This window comes from Pteronotus mesoamericanus, unplaced genomic scaffold (assembly GCF_021234165.1).
Source record: "Pteronotus mesoamericanus isolate MK-2021 breed Mesoamerican mustached bat unplaced genomic scaffold, CSHL_Meso_final contig_24, whole genome shotgun sequence".
NCBI lineage: Eukaryota > Metazoa > Chordata > Mammalia > Chiroptera > Mormoopidae > Pteronotus > Pteronotus mesoamericanus.
The window spans coordinates 29,358,912-29,376,062 of NW_026555100.1; the positions used below are offsets into that span (position 1 = coordinate 29,358,912).

Below are 17,151 nucleotides of genomic sequence, written 5' to 3' on the forward strand. Positions count from 1 at the left end.
AGCTCTGAGCTGAGCTGCAAACATATGGCATGGGTTGAGGCTGGTCAACCCAAGAAACCAAAGCTAAAACAGCTAAGAAACTGCTACATAGATAAGAGACGTATGGAAGAGAAGTCTCACACACTATGAATTTTCCAGGAAAAGTTAAAAACCATACTTAGTTACAAAGGAGAGATTTTTATCCTGAAGTGACAGAAAAACAAAAAGAATCTAAAAAGAACTTTAAAATAAAGTTGTCTAAAATCTTCAAGGAAATAAAAGAAGATAACATCAATTATGAAACTGGAATAGGTAAACAATAAAAAGAACATAAAAAAGATGTCTACCTCCTAACTTAAAACACAAATGAAACCGTCCTTTAAAGGAACTGTATTTCACTCTGCTGACAGAAGAGGGTGATCTTGAACTAGGAATGGTAAATTATTCTAACCATGAAATGAAAAGAAACATCATAAAGCCACACAAAAATACTATAAGGGAGGAAAAAAATGAGAATCAAAGCATCTTCGCTGGAAAAAATTCTTATCAAACAACAACTATAAGCAACTATAAAACACAAAATTCCAAATGGGATTATATCTTAAAACAAGAATTTGGAAATAGGAAAAAACACCCTTTGCTGGAAATTCAAATTCAAGAACAGAAGTGAACAAAGCAATAGATAGGTAGATCTATTGTTGGGAAGTGCCCTGCCTCACCGGGGCAGAGACTGTAACCTCACCAGCAGGCAGAAGGGCCCCAAGCCTGGAGCTAATCAAGGAGACCTTGGGAAAACAGACCACTAAGGAGATAAAACCTGTCCCCCTGGCAGGGGCTGCGCCCCTGCCTCCCTCACATCACCTTGCTTGGCCTTGTGATGGTCAGTTGTTGATGACAGGTAAGTTCTCTCAAGAGGAGGGACAACCTAGGCCAGACATCGGCTGGTATGGGCAGCAGGACAAGGACTTGGGGGGACACAGAGAAAGGGCAAGAAGGTCTGCACCCCTCAGCTCGGCTTGGACATGGCCAGAGTCCTCATTCTATCTGAAAGAAGTCTCCTTATCTCTTGGTGGCTCTGCCCCACCCACTTGGTTCAGGCTTGAAACAATACTAAAGGCAGGTATAGCCCTAAACTGGATTGGGCGGTTCCCCAGGACAATCAGGCCTAGAAGTAAGTTCCTCTAAACAAGCTGGTTCTTCCCTCAAAAGTGATGATAACTGGCTCATATTGGGAAGGAGATTTACATTATTCATAGACCCTGACCTGACGCAGATCTCTTGTGTTCCTTCAATTGTTATCCATGATCTTTGTCTGTTTTCTGTAAATATAGCCTTTAGACATTGATTGATGAGCTTTGCTATATACCCCTGTACAGATGGTTCTCAATAAAAGCCTTTGGACATGTGGGTTTGGAGACTTCTCCCTTAGAGGGGAGAGTCATGTTCCCTCTTCTAGCAAACAGAGAAGTGTTAACGATGACTCATGTTTATTCCTCTCATCAGTAACAACCCCAGGACAGGATCTGCGGAATCCAGAGCCCCTCTCCCTCCTCACCTGGCTCCAGACAGTAACCCTCAGATCCAGAAGCGCCCGTGCCCCACACTCTCCATGACATATACATAGAGAGAGATAATTGATAAACTGATAAATAGTACTCAGGAAGAAAAAAGAAAAATCATCTTAGGAATTAAGGCTCAATTATAAGCACCCAATAGAGAACAGAGTTCAATGAAATTTTTAAAGAGTATTGAGGAAAGGTAGGAATGTAACGGGGCACATTCAGGGCCCAGGGCCCCCCCTCCAAAGGGTATTTGTGAAGGGGCATGGAGATTGGGGTGTCCAAGAAAAATATATTCTCCTCTTCCCAGGGCAGGCCGCCATGGGGGATGGGAGCCTTGACCAGAGCCATTAAGAGTCATTTTGCATGTCAATGACAGGATAGCTTTATTCCTCATATGCAAAAAGGGTCATTTTGCATATCACCAAAGCTAATCAGGAAGGTTTAAAAGACTTAATGTAGAATGTAACTAGAGAGGGAAGAGGGGAGATAGGGGCCTGTGGGAGAGGAAAAGGGACACAGACTCTGGGGAACAGTGTGAAGACCACGTGGGAGGAAAGAGGGGAGAAAGGACTCTTGCTAGTGGGCCATGAGAAGGTGCCACATGGTTATGGATTAAGAGCTGGAGATCACAGCGATGCAGTAGATGGTGCTGAGACCCATGAGAGGCCTGCCTAGCCGAGCCCCGGACTTCTGTTCTTTTTCTTCTGAAGCATAGTACCCTTGACAGGCCTGACTGGCCTAACTGGGCAAAGCGGGGAAGGCAGGACTGTGTGTGCTGGTGATTGTTTTAAAGGAATTTTTGAGGTTTAAGGGTGACATTTAGCCATTAATCAAATCTGTATAACTTTTGAATAAATAGTTCCTTTCCTTTTCACCAAACTCTGCCATTCAGAGCCATAATTCCAAGGGCAGCGGGTAAAGCATCTGCAACCGAGGGACCCTGGGGAAGGGGGGTGTCGTTGTTTTGGTAATAGCATCTGGGCACAACTCCTTCCCATGGGACCATTTGTTCGGTAACAGGAAAATAAACACAAATAAAAATGAAATAAAGAAGTAAAAAGATTGAGGAAAGAAATGATTGCATTGGAAGACAGAAAATTAAGGATACAGATAATTGGAACTCCTGAAGAAGACATATGAAACAAACAAAATAAACTTATATTTATATTTAAACCTACAATTGAAAATGGAGATATATATGATATTCAATATTGTTAAGATTCAATTCTTCCCAGAGTGATCTATAGACTTGTCTAGGAAAAGCTTGTTTCTCCTCTACTCTCACATTCACAATACCTCTGACATTACAAGTGTGGGTTTATTCCCATGCCAACCAAGTTGTGTATCCTACAGTTCAATTCAGTACTGACACTATCTCCCTGGAGTCAACATCAGATACTACAAGTTAAGGGATCAATCCCACAAGACTGACCCCACTGCAGATTCCACTTTCACGTCCCAAGTTGTCCCAGTACTTCTGACCAAACTGCTACAAATCAAGGTTCCCACTGTCACCAGAAAGGGGCCAGGACTGAGACAGGTCTGCCCCAGCATGGTCTGGAATGTGTGGGTTCTTGACATCATGCAAGAAAGATTTCATGATATGAGTTCAGGTGGTCTTGAGAGTACATTTATTAAAGCAACAGGAGGGAGCATAGGTGGAGCTGTCTTCGCCCTTTGGAAACAGACATAAGGAAGAGTTGAGCCCAGGCCAGGCTGCCTCGACCTTTTTGAAAGAAAGTCACAGAAGCAAAAGAAGTGAGCCAGCTGGGCTCAGTGGACTCAGATAATAAGTTACAGGGGCAAAAGAAGGCCCCCTTAGAGACAGGTTCAGGGGGTTAGCTCTGGACAAACTGCCACGCTTGCTGTTCCCTTGGTTGCAAATCTCATGGGGACCTTTAAAGCTTAGAAGAAAGACAGCAAAGAGACATGCCTGAGGAAAGAAGTGGGGCAAAAGATATGGGTGTGGGTCCTTGAAACCAATCTTATCCCTAGGCTAATTAATATAAACAAGAGTTAAGTTTCTATGGCATCTCATCAACATCAGAATGAAACAATGTAAAATGAAATGCCTTTATTCAAGGACCTGCTGAATTTAAAGATAAAAAATTTGCCCTGGCCTGGTGGCTTACTTGATTGAAGCATCATCCAATTCACCAAAGGTTAAGGGTTCAATCCCTGGTCAGGTAACATACCTAAGTTGTGGGTTTGATCCCCAGTTGGGGTATGTACAAGAGACAACCAATCAATGTTTCTCTCTCACATTAATGTCTCTCTGTTTCTCTCTCCCTCTCCCTTCGTCCTCTCTCTTTAAAATTCAATAAATATGTCCTCAGATGAGGATTTAAAAAAATGTATAAAATTTGTAGGGAAAAATATAGCAGAAAATATTTATGACTGTAGGACAGGCAAAAATATCCTAGATTAGGCATCAAAAACTCAAAACATAAATTGGAATTTATCAAAATTAAACTTTTTTTTAATAACAAGATTTGTTTAAGGATTTTATTTATTTTTCTATTTTTAGAGAAGGGAAGGGAGAGAAAAAGAGAGGGAGAGAAACATCAATGTGTGGTTGCATCTTGTACTTCCCCTACTGGAGACGTGGCCTGCAACCTAGGCATGTGCCCTACACTGGGAATCGAACCACGACCCTTTGGTTCGCAGGCCAGCACTCAGGCCTCATCAGCTAGGGCAAAATTATAAATTTCTGCTCTTTCAAATACATCATTTCAAAAAATGGATAGCCCTGTCCAGTGTGGCTTAGTTGGTTGGATGTCATCTAGCAAAACAAAAGGTCACAGGTTCAATTTCCAGTCAGGGTACATGCGTGGGTTGCTGGCCACATCCCAGGTTGGGTGCATACAAGAGACAACTGATTGATGTTTCTCTCTCACATCAATGTTTTTCTCCTTCTCTTTCTCCCTCCCTCCTCCTCTCTAAAAAAAATAAATAAATAGATTTTTTTAAAAAGGAATATTCAATCCATGTAATAGGAAAGTATACACAAGACCAAGAACTTGTATCTAAAATATGTAAAGAACTCTTATGACTCAATAATAAAAAGACAAGACTACTTAATTTTAAAAATTGGAGAAGAAGGCAGATTGGGGAGGAAAAGACACAGATAAGTTGGTGTGAAGGCCTCAAGCCAAAGTCATACTTCTCTTGATGAAATGGGCTTGCCTTTTGGTCTCTGCCATGCTCAGTCACTGGAGAAAGCAGTCCTGGGAAGCAGAGATCAACACAATGGTGACAGTGGATCTACAAGGGCAGGAGTTGGGGGCCAGTCAGGCAACTTTGCTTTCACAGTAGGAAACCTGAGTGGTACATTTTCGTGGCCACCCAACTCCTTTCTCTACTTTATATAAATTCTGGCTTTGCTCCCTCTTTCTCTAAGCCTGTATTCCTCTATAAAATCAGAGATCTGGTAATCATTAACCCAGGTAACCTTAACATTCTTTCGTCTGACAAAGATGAGGAACTCGAGCTCTGTGACCCAAGAGGCCCCCTTGAAACTTCATAGCAGAAAAATATTAATCTCACTGTTTCTGGGGCCCAGTCCTTTTCTCTAGCCCCACATCCCCTAGCAAGGTGTGATGGTATGTACCTCTCTCAGGGAATTCTGTCCCATTCCTATGCTGTAATGAAATGCTAGAATGCAGAAAATCCCGCATTACACCATCAGCCAAATATGTGTATGTGTGTTTATATCCTCTCACAATGTTAAGTTTTTAAGTGTTTTAAGCATATTTTCTTTTTTCTTGGAAGACTTGGTGATTCTATCATAAATAGTTTTCTAAAGATTCCTCTGGCCTCTGGCCTGGATGAGCTGTTAACCTTTGAAGTTGCAATGGGAACCAGTGTTTTGGTTTTTTATTTTGGTGAATAAATTATTGATGTAAAGGAAAGTGAGGCTGTGATGCCTGTCTCAAAGAAAAGTAAATGAGGCATTGGAAGATACAAAAAAGTGAAAGAAAAAAACCCTAAACATATTAAGTAACAAGAACAGCCTTTCCATCTTTACTCAAATTGTACTAATGGGAAGCTCTCAGAGATTCTATGTGAGGAATAAGAGTCCTTGTTTCTATGGACAAGGTCATAGTACTTGGCTGAATGAATGAATGGATAGAGAATGGGAGACAGGGTTACCTTGAGACAGTGTTGGGTAAACTGGTCATGCTTTACTACTCATATGGGTCATAGAAATGAAGAGGGTTCATCACCCTGTGATTAGCCAATGATCCCAGCTTTTCATCAGCTCTGCTCCTTAAACCTTGAGAAATTTCACTATGAATTACTCATTCACTTCTCAGAATTCTGTTTGCTGGACTACAGGTGTTTGAAAGTTGCTATCTACAAAAATATCATACTGTAGACCAGCTCAAAGAAGCCAAGGGCAATGTGTAAACCAGAGGCTTCCTGTTAAGCAAATGTAACCACTATATTAAGGTATTGCAGTCTCTCAAATGTCAAGTAAGATCATATTATTTTTTTCATGTCCACACGTGAATGGCTGGAACTACTGGGCTTATTGCTAGATCTCAGGCTCTGGTAGTGGACACAGGGATGGTGAATTCCCAGTTCTCCCTTCAGGGAAGGACTTTCCAGGCTTCTGGGAGTGTTGTCAGCACAGAACTTTCAGGTGTCAGCCTCAGCTACAGCAAGCTGCCTTGCCTCAGGTCATACCCTTCCTGGGGTGGCTTATAGTTGATGATGGATGGAAACAGAAATATAAAGTTCCAGCAATATTTCACCTCAGTATGGGACAATTCTGATGCTTTTGGGTCTATAGCAGCCTGTAGGGTTAGTTGCTGCTGTTGGGTTTATATCTCAGTTCACCCTCTTTCTCAGTCCAGTCCAGCCCTTCCACGTGTGTTGATCTCAAGGGAACTTTCTTTTATATTTTTTTCTTGTAAAGAGTTTTTATTTATTTTTAGAGAGCAGAAAGGAAGGAGAAAGAGAGGGAGAGACATCAGTATGTAGTTTGCCTCTCACATGTCCCCTACTAGGGACCTGGCCTGCAACCCAGGCATGTGCCCTAGGCTGGGAATTGAACTGGCAACCCTTTGGTTTGCAGGCCAGTGGCCAATCCACTGAGCCACATCAGCCAGGGCTCAAGGGCACTTTCTAAGAAATATCCTACACACTAAACTCCATCTCAGAGTCTGCTTGCCAGGGGACCCAACCTACAACAGCTCCTCCCACCTCCTGCAACCTAGCACTGCCAGATAAAATATAGAAAGCCCAATAAGTATGAATTTTGGATAAATAATAGATAATTTTTTAGTGTTAAGTATGTCCTAAATATTGTTATGGCTCTACTCCCTATGTCTTGTATGATGCTTGGTCTAAGTAAATGTTTGTTGGATAAAAGAGAATGCTACTATCCCATCTTAAAACAGAGTACCCTTTTATACAAGGATAAAAGCAAAAGTGGACAATGGTCCCTTACTTTTCATCATGCAAGTGTCTACAGATAAGCAACATCCCAATGACCTGAAGGAGCTTGTTACAAATGCATATTCCTGGGCCTCACCAGACTTACTGGACAAGGACCTTTGGGGCCAATCCCTAGAAATCCACATTTGTAACAAGCTACCTGGGTGATTCTTCTGCCCTCTGAAGTCAGAGATCCTTCTACATTAGGAACTTGACCTAGAAAGACCACTTTCATCCAAATGGAGAAGGCCTCCCTATAATCACCAAAGAACTATAGCAAACAAGGGACCAACCCTGTCTCTTTCCTGCTTGTTCACTCTTTTTTCCTTTCCTCTTGAGTCTCCTTTGAATGGAAAGAAAGTTTTTGGACCAGACTAATCATTATAATCTCTTGGAAAAGAATATTACAAAAATACAGATCTAGTAAACCAGAGACTCAGAGAGTAATATGCTGAGCATGGTAGGGCCTCAGAGAAACCACAGTCATGAGAAAGGCATTAGGGAAGAGATGGCTTTGAATGATGGGAAATGTTTGCTTGATCAGGTTGGAAAGGTTTGAGTGTTCTAGAATAGTAGAATCTAGGTGCTTAGAAGCAAGAGCAGCATGGCATGGGAGGACATTTACTGTGAGAAGGCTCCTGAAACTCTGAGATTGTTGTTTCCGGATCTGGGTGTCAAGTTCAGGAACATTCTTTCCCAGCTCTAACACACAGTTTCTAGTTTCTGCTGCCAGATGTCCTTCTGGAAATAAGCCTAAGAATTGTACTACAGGGTTTAATCAAATCTCAAATGTATCAGCTCAATGTACTAAATGATAATCTATCTGGAGTTTACAGGGTGGTGTCCCAGTTGGCTGGACACTGAGATCCAAAAGCTCACATTCATGTTTTATACCACTGGCGAAGACCTCCTCTGCAACCCTCCACTCTCTTCCCCGCAGGATGAAGGTGCATGGAATGGGTGAGTGGTTCTCCTAGATGTAAAGCAATGCCATGAAATTTGCCTCTCCCCCTATATTTATTTATTTTTTTTTCACTTTTCAAAAAGTACTTATTATAAGTTAAGCCATGATTCAGAATCCCAGGGTAGGATGTACCCAGGTCCCCCTTCACCTCCCTGGGAGGACAGAGGACCGAGGACGGGTGGAGTGCAGCCAGTTCAGACCTTCCCAGGAAAGGTGCCTTCTGCCCAGCAGTTATCCCAGGCTGAAACCAGGATATAGCTCGGAGGGGCTTGTACACCCACCATTAGCACATGGAGACATCACCCCCTATGCAGGCATTGCCTTCTCACAGTGGTGGAAGTCCAGATAGTTCTGCCAGCAGTTCCTGGTCTGGTTCTGGGTAGGAAAATTGGCTGTCAGCAGGGCAGTCTGGAAGTTCTTGATTTTGGTCTTGATGTCTTCTGCCATGCTGCTGAATCCTCAAGAGGCCCCTGAAGCAGACTCGAAGCCCTCAGCAAAAACCTCTCCCTTTTTATTTAATCATTTAGAGAACAATAGGAGTTGTGATAAAGTATAGATATTTGGGGTTTGTGAAAGTGATTTGGGGCTTATGAGGACTATGTTACCTCCTGGAGTGGGAGGTTAAGGTTGTCACTCTTTGCATGGTCCTGGCTACAGCAGCAGGCACATGTGGGGAAGAGTGAAAAATAAGGTTGGATCATTGACAGCAATTTGCCAACACAGAATGCTGAGAGCTGCAGTTCATCTTCCCAGCCCATTTTTCTAGACTAACTTTGTTCTTGTCATTCAGGTGTCGGCTCACATACCACGTCCTTAGAAAGGCCATCTCTGAGCACCCACTCTAAAATGACTCCATTCCAACCCTGTCTGCCACTCTCCATCACATTACACTATTTGATTTGGTTTAGAGTACCGGTCATATATTTAAAATTATGTTAAGATTTATCTGTTTGTTATCTTTGACCTCACTAGAATGTGAATTCCATGAGAACTGGGTCTACATCAGCTTTGATCATAGCTGTAAACCCTCACCCAGCATAATGCCCGACACTCAGTAAGTACTCCATAAAGTAGCTGTTGAATAAATAAGTGAGCTTACATTTTTCCAACAATTGTTAACCACACCAGAAACATAAGCATAAGTGTTATGATGACAGAAGTACCATTGCTCCGGTCCGCCGAATCCACGGGGACCATTTTATGAATCCTTAACTACATTTGGAAAGCCAGTGGCAAGTTCAGCGAAGAAAAAGACAAAAGTGATATTTGCAGAGTTTTTATCGAGTTGTTTCTCAGGGTTTTCTCATTTGACACTCGTAGGAAAATCAGCAGGTCAGTCTATATCCAACAGAAATCCAAGAGGTGGCAGGCAATAAGTATTCATGACCTTTACATTTTAAAGCCATTAGCATGAAAAAAGTCTTCAGACAGGTATGTTTATCTCAGAACAAAGTTAACTAAGCCTTCTTAGCAAATAAAAACTTATTTTTAAAATCAAATAAAACTTGCCACAATCTGTTTGTCTAATGAAGATTTTTATTTTTATTAAAATAATAAAGATTTTTATTTTTTATCAAAATAATATTTTTTGTTTTATTAAAATTTAGGTGGGGGCCCTGACTAGTGTGGCTCAGTTTCTTGGGCATCGTTTCACCAAGTGAAAGGCCACATGTTCAGTTCCTGGTCAGAGCACATGCCTGGCTTGAAGGTTCTGTCCCTGGTTGGAGAGTGTATGGGGTGGGGGTGGGAGGGAGGCATAGATGACTGATATTTCTCTCTCACATTGATGTTTTCTCTCCCTCTCTTTCTCTCTCCATCCCTTCTCTCTAAAAAATAAATAAATAAAATCTTTTAAAAAATAAAATAAAATTTAGGTGGGGAAGAAATCAATTCAATTAATCACTAAGAACACAATCAAGGACAAAAGTGAAAAATAGTATTTTTAAAGCTCCCACATGTCAATGAAGATTGACAGGCTACATAACCAATACAACAGAATGGATTGGTGTTACGATGGGACAAGCCCAGGGTGTTATGGGAGCCCAAAGAAAGGGTCTCCAGCTCTCACTGGGAGATAAGTCAGTGAAGACTTTCCAAAACCAAGTCTTATACTTCTGGCCTCTTCTGTTTTGTTTTGTTTTGTTTTTTTTCCCTTCAATTTCACCATCATAGTGATGCTTTCCTTCTGACCCAATTTCTCTGACTGATGCCCTAGACTTTGGCATCCTAATTGGTGGTTGGTGTTCTGGATTCTCCATAACTCTAAAAAGACCCACACCTCTTCCCCCAAGAATAGGCAAATATGAACAGCAATGGTCATAATAACATCATGATAATAAATATTCTAGTCCCCATTGCCTTCAGAGTAAAAGCAAAAGCCCTTATCAAGGCTGCTAAGGCCCTACCCCATGTGGCCCCCATCATTCCTCAGCCGTCTCCTGTCAGGCTCCTCCTTCCTCACTCGGCTCCAGACCTCCTCTCTGTTCCTTGAACACACCAAGCACACCAACGTCTCAGGGCCCTTGCACTGGCTCCCCACTCTGTCCACAGCACCCTTTCCCAGATATCTGCAAGGTTCACTCTCTCACTGTCAAGTCTTTGCACTGACCACCCTATTTAAAATGCAAACCCTGCCCCTAGTACTTCCAAGCCCCCTTATCTCATTCTACTTTTCCCCAAAGCACCCATCATATTCTATCATTCTCCATAATTACTTACTTATTGTGTTCATGATCTCTTTACTAGATTCTAAACATCAGAGAAAAAAAGGATAATTATTTTATTCCCTGAACAGCCTTTATCAATAGCTAGCTCATTGTGGGAGCTCAATAAATATTTATTAATGAGAGGGTATTGGCACTAGCATCCTAAAACTATATCTGAGGCCCCACGAGTTAGAAAGCACAGAACAACCTCTCTGCCTTTTAATTATTAAGCTTGACTAGTGTAAAAAACTCATTTTCATTTTACCCTTCGGTCAACAAAGCAATAAAGGTCCCTAAACTTGCTTAATGAGTCCATCAGAATGATGGCTCATTGATGTGAAGCAGCCTAGCTGTCTGCCAGCTAGCTGCCAGGGTGGCCTGAGGAGCTCCTCAGAAGTGGAGCAGGCTTCTCTCTTGCTTCCTGCACATCTGCTCACCTGTCTGAGCAAGACCTGGGGTGAGGTTACTTTTAGTCTGTCCCTAAACTTGTACATAACCCCTTTTTCATCCACAGAACCATTGTTTTACAGTCTTCTATTGTGTCAAACACCTTCCAGTATAATTTACTTGGCTCCTTTCCTGCTACACCTGGTTCTTAATCTGTAATCCATAGACTTGTACAGGGATGATCAGGGATCAGGGATCCACAACTAAGTAAACATTAAAAATGATTTATCCTGCCCTTACTGGTGTGGCTCGGTAGGATTGAGCATGGGGCTGTGAACTGAAAGGTCACTGGTTCAATTCCCAGTCAGGGAACATGCCTGGGTTGTAAGCCAGGTCCCCATTTGGGGGCATGTGAGAGGCAAGAGATCGATGTTTCTCTCCATCTCTTTCTCCCTCCCTTCCCTCATCTCTAAAAAGAAATGAATAAAATATTTTTTAAAAATCATCTATCCCTAGTCCAGGAGTAGCTTGGGAAGAAAGCCTGTGGCCTATCTATTGTTGTGACCTCTGTGCTAACCTCTAGTCATTCATAATGCAACATTTATCCAATGGTCAATTGGCTACTGGATGACAGCATCTCAGGAGGCACTGTCCAGAGTTTCTTCAAGGAAAATAAATTAGAATTAGGTTAAGAAATAAGCTAGCAAATTCACATACACAGAAAAAGGGTGCACGGGGGGATGCGCCCCCAGACGGGTTTTATTTATTAAAAAATTGTGTATTTATTCCTACGGTTTAAATTTCGTTTTCAAATACTCTCCATTTGATGTCATACACATATCGAGACTTTCTCACTGCTCAAAACAGTTTTTAAACTCATTGATTTTGCCTTTTAGTGCTTCTGCCATTTTTTGTTTCACCTCTTCCACATCAGCAGAACATTTCCCTTTTAGGACTTTTTTCACCTGGGGAAACAAAACAAAAGTCACTCTGGGCAAGATCAGGTGAATAGGGAGGGTGGGGCACTGGAGTCATGCAGGCTTTGGTCAAAAACTGCTAAACACTCAGCATGGTGTAGACAGGTGGGCTTGTAAATCACCCATCACAAAATAGGCAAATGCATTGAAAGAGTCTTCAAAAAAAAAAAAAAAAAATCACTGAAGCCAAATGCAGCCTCTCACAACAACGCCAGCTGGCACACTGATACAGATGGGCTCCAAGAACACTCACCTAACAGGGGAAGCCTGTATTATAAGGAGTCCACCCTTTAGAAGATGATTCAGGGTTTTTGGGGGGGACCCCTCTCATATATATGAGTATATTCTGGAGGGTCCAGAATGAGGCACCCCAAGATGTGCCTCAATGATATGCAGATTACTTTGAGCTAAAGGCAACTTTAGCAGCAGGCTCAAGAGAAATTTCTGCCTCTTCCCCCCAGCTGCCTAGAGCAATTTGAATTAGGGGCCTTGCTCATAGTAAACCATTATCAGAGATAAATTCTGTTGACCTATCTATATGGCAGGGAAAAACTTATTTTTATTCCCAGCAAAGACCCTCTGAAGCCTCCAAGGTGTATTATCTCATCCCTAGCTTAGGATGTCTTATACACCTCAATCCTCCTTTCTATCCCTGAACTTCTGTGAAGGATAAAGTCAGTGCCATTTGCCAAGCAGTCTTATGGCCTTGTTAAACATGATTGCCATTTAACTTTTCAGAGCTTAGGTTCCCAGGAAATTAATTAGAAAACAAGAACAGAATGTGACCAACCGGCCCCTACAACCACAGGCAAAAGATAATATTTAGCTTATGCAAAACCAACCGAAACCTCCTGGGTTGCAAAATCCCTAATGACCCAGGTGCCACACAACAGCACCCCCCCACTTTTATAACCCAATAAAAACTCAAAGCCCCTACATTTCTCTGCACCTAGCCCATTTCCACTCTTGGAAAGTGAATTAAAACCTTTCCCTCTGCCTTTTCTTTGTGAATTCTTTTACAGCCCACTTCATCAACCACCCTAACATTCTGTACATGGGGTCTGACTCATGTATGTAGAGTTCCCATACATATGTATATATTATTTGGTTATTTTCTCTTGTTAATCTGTCTCAAGTCTATTTGATTACTAGACCTACCAGAAGAAACTTGGGGGTAGAATATATATATATATTTTAATTTCCCCTGACCTGACTGGTATAGCTCAGTGGGTTGTGCGTCATAATGAAAACAAAGTTTGCCTGTTTTATTCCTGGGCAGGGCACATGCCTGGGTTGCAGGTTTGGGCCTGGATTGGAATATGTACGAGAGGCAACCAATACGTGTTTCTCTCTTGCATGGATGTTTCTCTTCTCTTTCTCCCTTCCTTCCCCCTCGAAAAAATAAATAAAATCTAATTTCCCCAGTATTTGGTCATATATGCACAGGGGAGGAAAAAAATCTTTTTTTCTCTACTCTCCTAGAATCAGAGTCTAGGGTCTATGTTTCAAACTGATAAAGAAAAAAAAACAAGAAAAAAGCAGTTTTAATTACATAGATACACATGAGAGTTCACATACACACACACTAAATGTGGCTCAAGCAAAAGCCAGATGATTGAGGCTTATATACCATCATAGGCTAAACAAGTAAAAGGGGTTTTGGGCTTCCAGTCAAGAGAGGTAACTTACAGGAAGGAGGAGGAAATTTATGGCTTGCAAGTGTTGTTTTGGTATACAGATAAGAATCTCTCAGGCGGTACCAGCTGACACTGGAAGTAGCTGTCTTCTGGTAGGAAGGCTTTCTGTGGAAGTTTCCTTTATAAATGTAAATTTCCTTTACAAAAGGGGAAATTTGCACTCTATTTTAGTCAGTTAGGGGGAAGTAAAGAGCTTTTCCTGTGTCTGCTGAAGCTAGATGGCCTTAAACTCAGAATAATCCATATACCCAAAAGACTTATTTTGGGATAGCATATTCTGATAACCATCATGTTTATTGTGAGGTTTGATTCTCACCAAATTGTAGTTCCCTGAAACGGTGTGGTGCCTGAAGAATTATCCAAGGTCCCATATGTTCTGCCTACTTTAAAATTTTTTAAATCATATTTTAAATAGAACTATTTATCCATTTTCCTTTTGCTTTCATTTTATTAAGATAGTGAGAGGTGAAGAGAAGTTCTGAAATGGAAGTACTTTAAAATTCTTTCTCCATATTTGAGTCTGAGCAACTAGGTTCTCACTATTGCAGCTGGCATGTAATGCGGTACAAATTCAGAGATCAAAATGATCACATCTCTGCCAATTTTCTAATTATTTGCTTGAGGCCTTACTAGCAGGAAGCATAGTTACTGCCTTCCTTCAATTATTCAAGAACCATGGGGGGAGAGTGGTTAAGTAGGAGTGGGGGCACCTATCTCGCTTCAGCCAAAGAGGAAACCATTCCAGCTTCCATATTCTGCCTGTAGTAGGGAGTACCTGTGTTAATCATGTCTTTTTATTTGCTACATTTCCAATGCTTTGACATATTCAGACCCTGAACCTGGAGAGACTGCCCCTCCCAGGGCCAGCCTAGAGATAGTCAAGACTTGCTTGGAGGGCTCCTTTCATATGCAAACTAACCAATCCAGAGCCACACCCAGCTCCGTTCTCTATCAGGCTCTCACACTCATTCCCCTGCACTAACCGCCGGGGGCCAGGACCAGACAACTAGAGATAGCCACTACATCCCCTCAGCCTGCTTACCATGCCTCACCTGTTTCTTCCAACAGAAACCACAACAAATCCTTTTGCCCGGGTTCTCCACCCCCACCCCACCCAGTTCCCTTTACCTCTGATCAGTCCTTCCCTTTGTACCCTTCCCGCACCATCGTGTGTGTACCCCCTCCTATTGGGAACTGTGAGTAACTATCTTTTCAATGGCAATCATCTTCAGATTTGTTGGCTTCACCATTCCTAAATAATAATACAATTTACAATTTAAAACCCTTCCATGGCCTGATGAATCCAGCAGCGTCTACTTTCTGCTAAGGAAATCAGTGTTGAAAACAGGTTTTGTAAAGTCCCAGAGGCCATCCCAGTCCCCCACTGCCATCATGACAATATTTTCCAGATCCCAGCTCAGCCAAAGATTCCAAGCACCTGGGCTACCAAGAGGATAGAAGCTCAGCACTTTCAGTTCACATATCCAGGCACCTCCTGGGGACAAGTACACCTCCTGCGGGGGAGGCTGAGGTGTGGCATCAGCTACGCTGAGATCCGTATCTTGTGAGGAGGCTACTTTCTGATGTACTCTAATCCAGTGACTTATTGCACTAAGGGACTATTTTACGGGAGTTACTGGCATTTCTTTTGCTATAAAGACAGAACCATCCCCCCAAAACTACCCTTATTCCATAGATGCATTTTACAACTTAGTAGAACATCCAATTTATGAAGGAACAGCTTGTAAACAATAAGCTTTGTTCCTTTCCTATCACCAGCCTCCCGTGGCCTCGTTATTCAACTATTCTCATCCCTGAAATCTCCTTTTTTCCCCATCTCCTACCCACAGTGGCTAAAGCTACCCACTTGACCCCTTCTCTGCTAGTCATTCCCAAAGCCTCCAAAAGATGCCCCAATAATTCCTCTGGCAGCCTCATTCTCTTTCCCCTACTCGCTGGTCCATTTGGGGTTCTCCAAAACCTTAAAGTTTAGTTCTCAGAAATGCTTAGGACCCAGGGTCAGGCCCAGTACCTGAGTTTTAGTGGGGGCTTGGGCTGCTTTTGAACCGGCCAGAGAACACAGTCAATATTTGAACAAGCATATTTCTAAGAGAAAATGTGTCCTGAGTTCCAAACAAATGACATGAGATGCATCAGAATACACATCCCAGAATGCACTGCTTTGGCACATGTATTATTTCAAGCTGAAGACAATCAGGGCCTAGCAGACTCAGGAACAGCTAAACTGCCTACAAGAATTGAGGTAGAGGGCCTGTACCAGGAGAACTATTAACAAAAAGAACACTTATAACAGAAAGACATAGTTGCATGGCATTGTCATAGGTGGGCACAGGTAACCAGGTTCTTGGTGATCGCGGACAAAAAACTGAACCAAACTCCGTTTATAGCAGAAAGTGAGAAAAAGCAGATTTATTAAGCCACAAAGAACATAGGAGCAGGCCAACTCTGAGCAGAGCAGAGCAAAGAGCAGAGAAGATCCTAACAGCAGCAGCCCTGAACTCAGGGACTAGAGGGCTTTTATTCCTTAGGGTGGGTCTCCCATGATTTCCCTGATTGGCTACTGGGAAGAGGGGCCCACAATGCTAATTTATTATAATGAAGTAGAGGTCAGGTAGCATCTTCTGCGCAGGTGCAGTTTTGATTAACTAGGATTTAATGCTTTTCCAGAAGCAGAAACTACCAGATTTAGGACAGGGTCTCAGCCCTTCATCCATGTTCTTTTTTTTATCCCTGGGGCACCTCTGGAGTTGCCTCCTTCCTGACTATCTCCTGCCTCAGCATGAAGCTTTTATTTACCAAATATTTGCTCTTCTCATTTTCCTGTCAATTGTCTTCCTCCTCTACTACCTTCTCCTTAACTCAAGATAGCATATAAACCTAAATTGTATGGCTGCCTGAGGGTGTCCTATATTTATAAGGCTCCTGTAGGTACAAAATTTGTTTTCTCCTGCTAATCTCTCTTATGTCAGTTTAATTATTAGACCAGCCAAAGAACCTTCAAAAGAAGAAGGGAAGAGTTTTTACCCCTATGATGGGGTGCTTAAGAGTTGGAAAATTTTAGTTTAGGTAATAGCTAATGAACATAGTAATCAATACATGTAAAAAGCCATTGTTCCAGGAACTGAAGGTATGATCCACCTTGACTCCAGGAGACAATAAACAATTCCACCTTTGTACCTCAGGTAGATTGCAGGCAATCAAGGTGGTATCTGAAGCCATCTTACTCCAGGGTGAGATGCCCACCGCTCAGGACACAGGTAAAGACCACTGCCCAGGACAGAGATGAAAGAATGCTGCAGCTTTTGTCTGATTAACTTTTTCCCTGAATTCCAATCCCATTACTTACACTTTTCTTCTTATAAAAAGGGTCAGTTTAAAATGGAATTTAAGACAGCCTGTTAAGGTACATAACCCACC

The 17,151-nt window shown here is 42.1% G+C and overlaps 1 pseudogene; it reads right to left on the reverse strand.

The window, feature by feature from the left end:
* Positions 1 to 8,141: 8,141 nt before the first annotated feature.
* Positions 8,142 to 8,394, reverse strand: LOC129069831 (cytochrome c oxidase subunit 6B1-like; annotated as a pseudogene).
* Positions 8,395 to 17,151: the final 8,757 nt, after the last annotated feature.